At 43.2% G+C, this 13504-nt stretch overlaps 1 long non-coding RNA gene across 1 annotated transcript; it reads left to right on the top strand.

Annotated features, from left to right (window-relative positions):
* Positions 1–1565: 1565 nt before the first annotated feature.
* On the top strand, positions 1566–13073 carry LOC140712284 (uncharacterized). The gene is made up of 4 exons (XR_012093814.1): positions 1566–1592; positions 8750–8874; positions 9254–9346; positions 11915–13073. It is a non-coding gene; the product is annotated as an uncharacterized lncRNA (long non-coding RNA).
* The last annotated feature ends 431 nt before the right edge of the window (positions 13074–13504 follow it).

Below are 13504 nucleotides of genomic sequence, written 5' to 3'. Positions count from 1 at the left end.
TAGGATACAGTGGGAAAGTGACTGTCTAGAAGCCAGATACCAGATCTGCCAGCACCCTGATCTAGGACTTTCCAGTCTTCTGAATCTTGAGAAGTATCTATTTGTTGTTTAAGCTACTAAAGTTTTCTGGGATAGTGGCCAGAACTAAAATGGTAAGATAGTATAGACAAGATAGCCACGGAATCAGTCGCCCTCATGGACAACTGTGCCTAACACAGAACCCAGCAATAGTCAATACTTCATAAATGCTGGTTGAATGAACAAAGACATAGATATGAAAGCACCGTCACTACATCAGTCAGTGATTTCAGTCCTTTAAAGGTATCAGGTTTGCATGCTGGTACATTGTCAGGTGTGGCAGGTGTGTTGGACGCTGCAATGATCCCTTCAGTCAAGGCCTCCTTGCCTCAGTTTTGGGGGCAGCCGTGCACAGTCTCCTGCTCTCAGCCTCTTCAGAGATCACTGCAGCTGAAGAAAGCCACTTATCCCCCAGTTCTGCCCTCTCAGATGGCCCTGGGCTGATGGATGCGGGAGTGTGAGCCCCCAGCTTCCAGCCCCACTCTGGACGGCTCTGCAGGGCCCATCCAAGGGCTGAGCCCCCAGTGGTTAACAAGGCTGTTTGGGGCCTGTCTTCCCGTTCAACTTCTGCTCTACCCGCTTCTGCCTCCTTTCTTCTCTTCCTCTCCTTAATAAACACCTTACACATCAATAGGCTCAGAGTGGGCTTTCTGGAAACCCAGTCTGGAGCACCAGATGGCCGAGTATGGGCTGATGTTTTTTGTTTTTTTTTTCTCCCTCCAGGCTTCATACTTGTCATTCCCAATGCTGCTATTAGGTGATTGTGTATAAGGAAATGCGATGAATAGGCAGCATTCAGAACACTCTTGATGTTCTATAATATGTCCACATAAAGTAACCATCTATTATTAAATATGGATAATTTGCATTCATATATAAACATAAAGCCAAACTTTTCTTTGAAACAGATGATAAATAAATGGCAATGCCTAGGTACCTCTGAGTGCCTTCTCTTTAGTGTAACTGAAATTAATCACAATTGTGCACACTTGATTTGTCTTAGAGTGTGATGTTTCCTGCTTGTACTTTTCTCAGTATATTTTTCTTTAGAATTTCAAAGATGTGGCAATATACAGATAAGAACTTGATGTGTACATTGCTTTTTGTCCTATGACACTTGATTCTGAGTTCAATCCAGTTTTATGTTCCAAACATTAACAAGATGAAAAATGATATTGCACCCACTCAATATTACTATGTGTATCTTTTCAGTGGAAATGATCAGTTATGTCTCCTTCCGGAGCTTATTCTGTTTATCAACAAACAGTTCCCGCTTGTTCTTTTTCTCTTTTCTCTCTGCTTCTTATTCTCTGCTCAGACTATGACAAAGAGCATCACAGGGACCCTCTGATGTGTCTGTATTTGGCTACATGTCAGCATCTTTTCAAAGGTTCCCATGTCTAGAGGGTGGGGATCATGTTCTAATTCTCCTTCCCCAGCAGAGTGCTCAACATGTAACTGGGGATCAGCGACTTTTCCGTTCAGTGGAAGGATGAGGAATGAAGGGTGTTCCGGTGGGTACACGTTGGCTCCTTTGCTCAGCTCAAGTGACCTCTCAAGCCTGTTCTACCTCCCACAGTGGGAAGAGAGGAAAGGGGCACTAGAGTCATGTGTACAATATGGCTCCACCTTCTCAAATCAGGGATGAACTTCTGCCTATTTCTGGATATGTCAATGAGGGCAGACACAGAGAAAGGGAAAGAGAATGAGACAGAGAGAGAGAGAGAGAGAGACAGAGACAGAGAGAGAGAGAGACAAGAAGTGGGAGAGGGAAATAAGAGAGGAGAGGGTAAGGGAGAAAAAGGGAGGGAGAGGGGGAGAGAGAGAGAGAGGGAGAGAGAGAAACAGAGGAGAAACGGCTGAGATACCAGACAGTGGATTTAGAGTTCCTGGTTCCCATAAGGCTCTTTGTGTGAATCAGAACACGTTTTTTCCCACTGGAGAGCTACATCCCTGTGTGTCCAAGCCTTTTCCACTGGGCTGCATCTTGATATGAATTAGAACATGTTATCTTTAAGTTGGAGATTCTCCACCTTAGCACTATGGACATTTAGGCCAGATAATTCTGCTTTGGGGGCCTGTCCTGTGTAGAACGTTTATAGTCACATTCCTGGCCACTACTCACTAGATGCCAGTAGCATGTATGTCAAGTTGTGACAATCAAAAATGTGTTCAGGTATTGCCAAGTACCTCCTGGAAGGCAAAATTGCTCCCTGTGAGATTCACTCACTTAAGTGAATGTAGCTGAGTGCAGGAGTGCATGGTTTGGAGAAAGGATTGTAGGTGGGCTTTTAGTCATTCCCTGGTGACTTTCTCTGCTTCAGTTGCTTCCTCGGCCAGGTACACTTGTGCAGTGCACAATCTCCACAACTGTACATAGCAGTCCTGCTGGTTCCCATGCATTCCTGTGTCATGGCTGAATCTCTTCTACTGGGTTCTCTGGGACACCCCTGAGTCCTTAAAACAAATGTGCCCTTTATACTTTGACTGTCTCAACTTTAGTTTTATTTGTAAGCAAACAGCCATTGTCCTCTTCTTATCCCTCCATCTCTGTTTATGTTTCATCAGAAAGGTGCTACTCTGTTTATGTTAGCACAAGTAGCTACTGTCTGTCTTTCGAAACTTTTCGCAAGTGTGAAAGTGTTTGGTTTGAAAGGTGTTACCTGTATTCAACACTCATCAAATATCTTCTTCAAGGGCCTTTTCTTTTTTCTCTGACCTTTTATTTTTGGACCAAACACATCTAAGACACCATAGAGTGTATCAGTTTCCTTACAAAAATGTGGTGTCATTCACCTTATTAATGCTGTTTGATCTTTGACAAGTGATAAAGATGTGACATGAAACATAAAATTTCTCATAAGTTGAAGATACTCCAATTAGCATATATGAGACAGGAAAAAATAAAGAGGGTATTTTCTAATTAATTGAAAATTATGCTTAGATTTAGAATGGTGCTTCCCAAACTATCAGGTCTGTAAGTTCACAAGAAAGAATCAGCACCATTTTTAAGTAACAAAATAATATTTTGAACAAGTTATTTTTATTTCTTCTTATTATTTTAAACAAGTTATTATTGAAAAGGTGATCATGATTGCAGTTTCTCCCTGAAGTATCTGTTGTCAGGCTCACAGGTGCAAAGTCTGAGTGCTAGGTGAGATTCTACAAGTGTCCAGTCTCTTTTTCATCGAATGAAAAAATCTTTACTCTCAATTCTAGGTTGTCAGGAATGACAGCAGTTGTTTGGTGGCTCTGTAATACAGTTTTGGATATTTTATCAAATATGGCCCTGGAAATTATACAGCATTTTCTTACTCAAGAAAATGTTCAGGCACTGAGACACTAAATCGATGAGCGTCTATTGCACTCAGAGGCATGCTGAATGTTTGAGCTTTCAAGGTTGCAGGGAGTGAATCCCTAATTCATGTCTGAGCTGCATTTGGGTCTAAAAAGTATTCTTTTTCCATGTTCGATTATAGTGTTGGAATGTGATTTCTAAAGATGCTCCGTAATATGTCATCACATTTGCTCCACTGAGAAAAGAAAAGCTCTTCCCGGATCAGCCCTTGTCTCGGGTCTCCAGCCACACTGGCCTTTTCTGGACCAGCCGTCCTGGGACCTGCTTGCCCCTGTGTGTTTGCACTCATCTCCGCTTAGTTCTCTTTGCATGGCTGGCTCTTTTGCATCTTCAGATCTGTCCTCAAATGTCACCTCTCCAGAGAGGCTTTTTCTAAAGTGGTGCCCCTTGGTCACTCTCACTCCCATCACCCTGTTTAATTTCTCCCCAGCATTTATTGCAATCAGTATTGACTTTGCTGACTTGTTTACTGTGTTTTCCCACTAGAAAATAAGATCCCCAAACTTGGGGCTGCATTGCGTCCACAGCTGTGTTTCCAGTGCCTGGAACACAGTAGGTGCTTGATAGACAAGACTGGATTTCTAAACAGCTGCTTCTTCCCACTAGACAGTATCTTTTAAATCCTGTAAATGTATTTAGATTTTGGTTTCTTCTCTGCCTTTTTTAGACAAAAAACTAATTTTGGATGGAGGACATTATTTTTCACTTTTTCTTCCTGAAAAATAAACCTGGTTTATCAGGGAGATGACTACACTTTCTTTGAAAATGATGCGAGGGCTTTGATGACTTTATGCTGCTCTTTAGAAAAATCTCACAACTTTCAATTCACTGGGAAGCAGGAGCACATGGAACATCGGTCCATTAAAGCCCAATTTTCAAATAATTGTTATTGAATTTTTTTTAAATCTTTCTTCCTTTCTTTTTCAATTGTGTGGAAGAAATTACACTTTTGGATGAATTGTCCCAACACATACAATTTCAAATTCTATGCTCCCATGCAAGTCCTGCTCACAATTGTTACAGGCTGAATTGTGTCCCCCCAAATGTACATGTTGTAGGCCTAATCCCCAATGTGATTGTATTTGGAGGCAGAACCTTTAAGGAGGCAATTCGAGCTAATGGCGTCATGGGCATGGGGCCCTAATCAGATAGGACTGATGTCCTTTAAGAAAATAAACAGATATCACTCTCTCCCTCTCTCCATATAAGCACACAGGAAAGACCACTTGACACAGAGAAGGCAGCTGTCTGCAAGCCAAGGAGAGGGACTGATGTGGTTTTGCTGTGTACCCACCCAAATCTCATCTTGGGTTGTGGTTCCTGTGGTCCCCACATGTCGTGGTGGGACCTAGTGGAAGGTAGTTGAATCATGGGGGCGGTTACCCTGATACTGCTGTTCTCATGACAGTGAATGGGTCTCATGAGATCTGATGGTTTTATGGAGGGCAGTTTCCCTGCACACGCTCTCTTGCCTGCTACCATGTAACATGTGACTACTCCTCTTCCTTTGCCTTCCACCATGATTGTGAGGCCTCCTCAGCCATGTGGAACTGTAAGTCAATTAAACCTCTCTCCTTTATACATTACCCAGTCTTGGATATGTCTTTATTAGCAGCGTGAGAACAGACTCATACAGGGGCCTCACTGGAGACCCTGGTGGTACTTAGATCTTGGACTTGCAGCCTCTAGAACTATGAGAAAGTAAGTTTCTGTTTCCTAAGCCACCCAGTCTGTGGTATCTTGCTATGGCAGCCTGCACAGGCCATATCAATGAACATATAATTTTGAATTTTTCAATTCAGCTTTCTATTCTCATCACTAGTTCTGTGCTAATATTTTAATGAATGCACTTTGAACCATGCATTTATTTTTTAATTTAGGGACAATGCACAATATAGTACTAAACATCAAATAGTCAACTTCAATGTAAACCGTAACACTCATTTACAAGAAGAGTTGCAAGCTGTCAACAAAAATTTAGCTGACTCCAACTGAGTACATATGTTACCTTTAGGAAAGTAATGATTCTGAAGATGACAAGAGATTTCCGTAAAAACTATAATTAATGTAGCATTTCAAATGTTTGAATTGGGTGTGAAAAATAATTTTGTTGCTCTTTCCTCTGAAGCAGAAATGAATTGAAAACCACTTGATGGGGGTCTACATTGCAAAATACAGAGCGTCCTTTCTTTCACACTTTATGATTTGAGGATGTCGACTCCTGATGGGTCAAGAGTCTGAGGGCATGGTGTGTTAGTCTATTCTCACGCTGCTAATAAAGACATACCGAGACTGGGTAATTTATAAACGAAAGAGGTTTCATTGACACACAGTTCAGCATGGCCGGGGAGGCCTCAGGAAACTTACAATCATGGCGGAAGGGGAACCAGGCACATCCTTCTTTATGTGACAGAAACAAGGAGAAGTGCCGAGTAAAATGGGGATAAGCCCCTTATAAATCCATCAGAATTCGTGAGAACTCATTCACTATCATGAGAACAGCATGGAGATAACTGCCCCCATGATTCAATTACCTCACACCAGGTCCCTCTTGCAACACATGGGGATTATGGGAACTACAGTTCAAGATGAGATTTGGGTGGGGACACAGCCAAACCATATAAGATGATGAGGGAGCTTGCCTTTAACTGATACTGAGTCTGCACAGGTTTGAAGACACTGGGGTGTAGAAGACATGCTGGTGACCTCTGTGTGCCTTATGGAGCCATGTCTCCCACTTCTTCACTGAAGGCTGTGCCCTGGAAGACTGACCTTTGTTGACTACATCAAGAGTTGTCTTTGTCCTCTCGCCTTGATTGGGTTCAGGTGATAGGAAGTACCTGCAGGAGATCAGAGAAGGGTAGGCTCAACAGTGCCCACACCCACGGTACCCATGTCCTAATCCTTGGAACCTACAAATAATGACCTTATAGGCACACAAGACTTTGCAAAGGTGATCAGGCTAAGAGTCTTGAGATGGGGTGATTGTCTTGGATGGTCCAGATTGATCCAGTGTCATCACCAGTGGCCTTATCAGAGAGAGGCAGGAGGATCAAAGCCAGAGAAGGAGATGTGGTGATTGAGGCAGAGACTGGGTGATTCAGCCATGAGTCCAGAGGGCCTGGCCACCTCTAGAAGCTGGAAGCAGCAAGGTGCAGATTCTTCTCTGTGTTCTTCAGGATGAAACAGCTCCAGTGACATCCTAATTTTAGCCCCATAAGACTCATTTTGGATTTCTGACCTTCAGAACTTTAAGAGAGTTTGAAAAATACATCACAGACCATTGGAACATGTTTTAAGTGGCAAACGATCTCATTCTCTTTTCTTTTTAGCTTTTCACCTTAGGAAGGAGGTTGCTTCACCTTTTATTTGACATGGAATTGTTTCTGTTGTTTTCCTAAACCTGGAGAGTGAAGGAAGCCATCCTCCAGGAGTCAAGACAAACTTTGGATGTAATTCCTGTTGATTTCAAGTAGCTTCTCTCTCTATAGGATGGTAATATAATGGAAACATTTGTCCTGCCACTAACGCAGACTTTTGTGTTGTTTTAAGCCGTTAACTATTTTGGTAAATTCTTACAGGAGCAATAGGGAGCTAATTAAGGGGGAGCAAGAATGAGATGAAGAAGCTTGTCCTCCCTCTTCCCATGCTCCCTGTGGGTGGCGTCTGATACGGTTCGGGTCTGTGTCTACGCCCAAACCTCATGTGGAATTGTAACCTTCAGTGTTGGAGGTGGAGAGTCGTGGGAGGTGATTGGATCATGGGGGTGCATTTCTTATGAAGGGTGCTGTCTTTGCGATAGTGAGTTCTTGTGAGATCTGGTCGTTTGAAATTGTGGGGCACCTCCCTCCTCTCTCTCTTGTTCTGCTTGTGTCATGTGAGGTGCCTGTTCCCCCTTCACCTTCTATCACGATTGTAACTTTCCTGAGGCCTCCCCAGAAGCCAAGCAGATGTCAGCACTATGCTTCTAGCACAGCCTGCATAACTGTGAGCAAATTAAACCTCTTTATTTAAACAAATTACCTGGTCTCAGATAATTTTTGTAGCAGGTGAGAATGCCCTACTACAGCATCACTGAGCTGCACACATCTCTGTCCTTCCTCTCACTTCCCTTCAGGCCCAGGGATGGGAAAGGAAAACTCTACCTGCCCCACCCTTGCAAACAGAATTTCTTCTACACTTCCCTCATTTTATAGGAATTTGAATTTGCCATTGTTTCCTGCTGAGCTGCTATGAGGAGTAGCAGCAAGGAAGCCAGGACGGGACTCTGCGGGAGATGAGCTTGCACAGTAGCCTCCGCTCTCTGCCCAGGGTCTGCCTTTTTAATTGAATCCCTTCTGGGCCCTAATGAGAACGAAATTCATCCCCCCAGCTGATGACCTCATTCCTCAAGCCCCAGTGCTGTGGTTGCTATTTCAAAGGGTCAAATTTGGTTCATGTGGAAAACATTTCTCATTGGTTTCCAAGGGTTAACAGTGGGGAAGATAGAGTGAAGAAGATGGAATTAAAACACTGTTATGAGAAGTTAAAGATGTGTTATAAAATGTATCAGAAAACTTAAGAAAATGCACTCTTCTCATGTTTTTAAAAACAATGCTTAAAGAACTCTTACTCTGAGTATCCTATTATTTTTGTTTGTTTGTTTAAAAACAATTTTTTTTTTTTTTTTTTTGAGACAGAGTCTCACTCTGTCATCCAGGCGGGAGTGCAGTGGTGCAATGTTGGTTCACTGTAACCTCTACCTTCCAGGTTCAAGCAGTTCTCCTGCTTCAACCTCCTGAGTAGCTGGGATTACAGGCACAAGCCACCACGCCCAGCTAATTTTTGTATTTTTGCTGGAGGTGGGGTTTCACCGTGTTGGCCAGGCTTGTCTTGAACTAATGACCTCAAGTGATCTGCCTGCCTTGGCCTCCCAAAGTGCTGGGATTACAGGCATAAGCCACTGTGCCTGACCCAAAAACAATTCTTAAAGTAAATAACTCTTATTCTAAGTATCCTCTTAATGTTTTGAACTTTTGGAAATAGCACAAAAAACTCTCTGAAGAAGGGGAATAGGATCTCTGTGGAAGGAGAAGAAAGTTTGAGCAAACTATCCAATGGGAAGCAATGAGGTGACAATTTCTCTTTTCTTATCCCATGGCTATTTCGTGGCTATGCACTGGCCAGGTAGTGTCAGTAATGTAATCCTCTGCTGTGATTTAATGGTAATTTAAGGTTTCACGCTAAATTTTCTGGTAATGTTTGGAAAATACATCATTGACCGTTAGAATGTGTTTTAAGTGACAAAACGATCTCATTCTCTTTTCTTTTTAGCTTTTCACCTTGGGAAGTAGGTCTCTTTACTTTTTATTTGAAAAGGAATTGTTTTTGTTATTTTCCTAAACCTGGAGAGTGAAGGAAGCCATCCTTGAGGAGTCAAGATAAACTCTAGATGTAAGGTCTGTTGATTTAAAGTAGCTTCTCTCTCTCTGAGACAGTAATATAAACGAAGCGTTTGTCCTTCTGCCACTCATGCCGTTCTGCCATTTGTAGTGGTCTGGGCTCCCTGTGGGTGGAATGTCTCACTGGGTGTTGTGAGAAGAGGAGAGCGGGATTCTGATCCAGGTGCTGCTGCTGGAGGCTCCTGACACCCACACATCGTCACTTAACATGCAAGGGCTGTCCATGGTCACTGTCACTTTTCAGTGCATGATGTAATTGGTATTTCATGACTGTAATAGAAAAAAATGCTCCAGTGTCTGTGCGGATGATTGAATAGAAGAGAAACCTACTCTGTGCTTATATACAGGGTTGTGTTTGTCCCTTCTTCTCTTCCAGCTGAACGGTCACCAGGTCACGGAATTCCTCCGGGAATGGGAAGAGCCTCTGGAGCAGCACACAAAGTCCTGCTATCTGCATTCTGTGGTTGGAGTGAGTTGGGTGAGTGAAGCCCACCCAGACCTTGGGACGGGGCAGAGTAGGATCTGCAGGCTGGCTCTGCCCCACCCAGTGGGCAGGGATAGGTGCTCTGGGTGGGGACTCTGCAGGCTGGGTTCCTTCAGTCCTCAGGCTCCTGTCACCTTGCTCTCGGCCACTGCTGTAGGCGAGCATTGGGCAGGCGGATTTCTCACAGGAGACAGACAATTTCAAAGGCTTGGTTGCTGTCTATCCTGTCACCCCTGTGCATTCACAGGATGAGATTTTCTTAACCATTTGGCAAAATAAAATTTAACTGTCAAAAATAAAGGTCTGATGCTGCCTATGAACAGCCATATATTTCATCCTTAATGCTTCTGTCTTTTTTTTTTTTGAGACATGGTCTTGCTCTGTTGCCCTGGCTGGAATGTAGCAGTGCAATCATAAATCGTAGCTCACTGCAGCCTCAAACTCATGGGCTCAAGTGATCCTCTGATGTTAGCCGCCCAAGTAACTGGGACTACAAGAGTGCACCACCATGCACACTTTTATTTTATTGAAAAAATTTTTTTAAGGGATGAAGTCTCACTATGTTACCCAGGCTGGTCTGGAACACCTGGGTATAAGGGACCTCCGTCTTCAGCCTCCCAAAATGTTGAGATTACAGGCACGAGCCACCATCCCCAGCCCTATATATATGAAAACTTTGGGACATTATCTATCTCCTAAAATCAGGGTAGAGTAATTTTTAAATCTACTCTCCTGTATTCTGCATATCAGCTTTAGTTGCTTTCTCTTGCTGAGGCTTTTACATTCTCCAGGATTGTTTTATTCTCCCAATAAACACAGCCATTTCCTTGAACAGGGGAGGTAATACCTGCGTAAGTCTATGTACAGTATGTAGCAAACCATGTGAGTAATTTCTAAACTATTTTGCTTTGCAATAATCAAGGGTTTGAAAACCCTAGATGAGAATTGGCCCTCTGGTGCCTCACTCTCTCAGCTCTCTCTTCTCCGTTTTCTTTGCTGCTTCATGCTTTCCTCCATCTTTGTTATGTGTCCCCTTCTTTCCTAATTATTTTGCCTTGAAATGCTGCTTTATAAACTACGGTTCCTGACTTCTCAAGCTTTCCATATTAAAGTTATGCTAAGTCCCGTATCTTGGTGGCAGCGCATCAGTCTTGCCTCCGCAAAGTCCTTGCTGACATATCCTTTTTGTCCTCTACTCCAACGTCTGCTCTGCAAGAGCCGTCTGGCTCCAATGCCTCGTGCCAAGCTGCTTTGAAATCGTTTCTGAAAACTTACCACTTTGCTGAAAATGTCTTTCTCTAGTGGAGTCTCCAGTGACAGATGGTCCGTTTCAATATTTTCCTGCCCACAAAAAATCCCAATAGTCATAGAAAAGAAATGTATACCTTTGTAAGGAGCATTCTGAGTGGGCTTCCTAGGGTCGCTTTCTTTGCTTGTCATTTCCTGCTGGAAGTATGTTAGATGGAGGCTGTGTCCTATAGAGCCGTGTTTTGCATAAAGTCTCATCAACTGCCAGCATCATGACTTCAAATGCGATAATGAGGTAGAGACATTTAAGTTCCAGATTGCTCAGACAGTGCGGAGTCGATCATGCCTGCCTGGCTGTCCAATTCAAGCACGCATGCCGGCACGTGTGTGTCTCTTTCAGCGTTCTGAGTTGGATGACAATTTTACTTTGGATGGATTCTATGATTTACATAGGATTACATACATCTTCTATAAAGTCTTTCGCCGAAGTTGCGTTGAGACTCTCAGAAGGGTGACTTTCAATAGGGAATCCTGGTACTTATGGTTGTGACATTTGAGAAGAGCGAACGCTTGGCACACTTCCACATTTTCAGCAGCGCTGTGAAAACTACAAATTTATTTACACGATTTGTTGGAAAACTGCAGAAATTCTTCACTTTTTTTTGTTTGTTTGTTTTTGAGACAGAGTCTTGCTCTGTTGCCCAGGCTGGAGTGCAGTGGCACAATCTCTGCTCACTTCAAGCTCTGCCTCCCGGGTTCACGCCATTCTCCTGCCTCCGCCTCCCAAGTAGCTGGGACTACAGGTACCCGCCACCACACCTGGCTAGTTTTTTATATTTTTTAGTAGAGACAGAGTTTCACCATGTTAGCCAGGATGGTCTCGATCTCCTGACTTTGTCATCCGCCCGCCTCGGCCTCCCAAAGTGCTAGGATTACAAGCATGAGCCACCGCGCCCGGCCTAAATTTTGTTTCTAAAAGAAGTGAGAGTGAGAACTAGAGGTAATAAGATGACGTACAAGACAGAAAATAAATTTGCTTGAGAAGAGTAAACCCTCAATCATCCCACCTTGGCTGAAAGTGGGCAAAAGGCAGGTTGCAAAAAGCAGCAACAATAGGTTTATCCTCAGATTTGTTGCTGCTTTTTCTTCTACCTGGAAAAGCTTGCCATCATCATTTTGTAGCACATAAAATCTGATCGTTTCAGACTAGAGAGCCAATGTAAATACTTCCAGGGTACGTAGGGTTTCTTGACGGTCTTTATGAGGACTAATAACAAGTTGTATACCTGTTCTCTTTCTTTCTAGAGTTTTCAAAATGAGTTCTGGGAAATGTTAGGCTGTGTATAAAAGAAGAAGTGGTCTTGAGAAAGGCCATGGTACCCATGACTGGAGGTCCTGGACACAGCCTCTCCCTCATCTCATCCATGGAGAAGGTTCCCTATATTAGTTCATTCTCACATTGCTATAAAGGACTACCCGAGCCTGGGTAATTTATACAGAAAAGAGGTGTAATTGGCTCACAGTTCGGCAGGCTGTACAGGAAGCTTGGCGGGAGAGGCCTCAGGAAATTTTCAGTCATGGCAGAAGGTGAAGCAGAAACAGGCACATCTTCCATGGCTGGAGAAGGAGGGAGAGAGAGAAGGATAAGGCACCATACATTTTTAAACAACCAGGTCTTGTGACAACTCACTCACGATCATAAGAACAGCCAAGAGGAATTCTACCTCATGATCCAATTACTTACCAGCAGGTGCCTCCAACACTGTGGATTACAGTTTGACATGAGATTTGAGTGAGGACACAAATCCAAACTCTATCATTCCCCATCATGTAACAACACCTACTGTTCCTTGCCTCAATGCTTTCAGCTGGCTTCAGTTGCCAGTTTCTGGTGTTTCTTAATTGGGTTTCTTAAATGGTTTTTGGAGGTTATTTAAAATTGTGTCACCAAAATATGTGTGTGTATATCTGTCTGCATACCTGCACGTAATCTCGTGAGGAAGAGATTCAAACATTTTCATCATGTTTTCAAAAGTTGCCGGGATCCACAGAAGGTTAATAATTACTTCTTCTTGTGTCCTTGTTCAGTATGGGTTCTCTCAGTGAAATTAGGTGAATACATCTTGTAGCCTGACAATGAGAATATAGATTGTGCTATAATTTAAATGTGTCTTCCAAGAAGCAAGTGTTGAAAGCTTAATCCTTAAGGCAACAGTGTTGGGAGGTGGGTCCTGACGAGGTTGATGCCATCATGATGGGAGTGAGTGAGTTACTGTGAGAGCAGGCTCCTGGCAACAGTATGAGTTTGGCCCCCTTCCACTGCTCTCTCACACACACTCTCTTGCCCTTCTGCCTTTCATCATGTTATATTGTGGCAAGAAGGCCCTCACCAGATGCCAGCCTCTTGATCTTGGATTTCCCAACCTCCAGAACTGTAAGCCAGTACATTTCTGTTCATTATAAATTACCCAGTCTCTGTTGTTCTGTTACAGCAGCACAAAACAGACTAAGACAGATTGCAAACTCAAAGGGTTTTGGAAGCAAGGTGGGTAAAATGAATGACCGCAGCAGGTGATCTACAAGACAGTAGGGAGTGTTGGGCCTGTGGGCAACTTGGAGAGGGGTGGCTTATTTAAAGCACCCTAATTTAGTCAAAAAGTTTACATTCAACTTAACTGCTGGCTGAATATGGTTCATAGGGACTGCATTGCCATTTATGACAACCTCTGCTTGTTGAGAACAAGAGAGAGAGCACCTCCTCCTTGTCTTTATTTTCTGTTTATCTGTTAGAAATGCAGAATGATAATAGGTAGATGGGATAGGAGCTGGTCATCACGGGTCCGAATCAAACAATATCTTGACATGATTTACAAGGATTAAGTCCTTTCAAAGTGT

The sequence above is a fragment of the Chlorocebus sabaeus genome, chromosome 8 (genome assembly GCF_047675955.1).
Source record: "Chlorocebus sabaeus isolate Y175 chromosome 8, mChlSab1.0.hap1, whole genome shotgun sequence".
NCBI lineage: Eukaryota > Metazoa > Chordata > Mammalia > Primates > Cercopithecidae > Chlorocebus > Chlorocebus sabaeus.
Note: the sequence above shows the minus strand (reverse complement) of the source record. Positions and strands in the feature narration are given on the sequence as shown.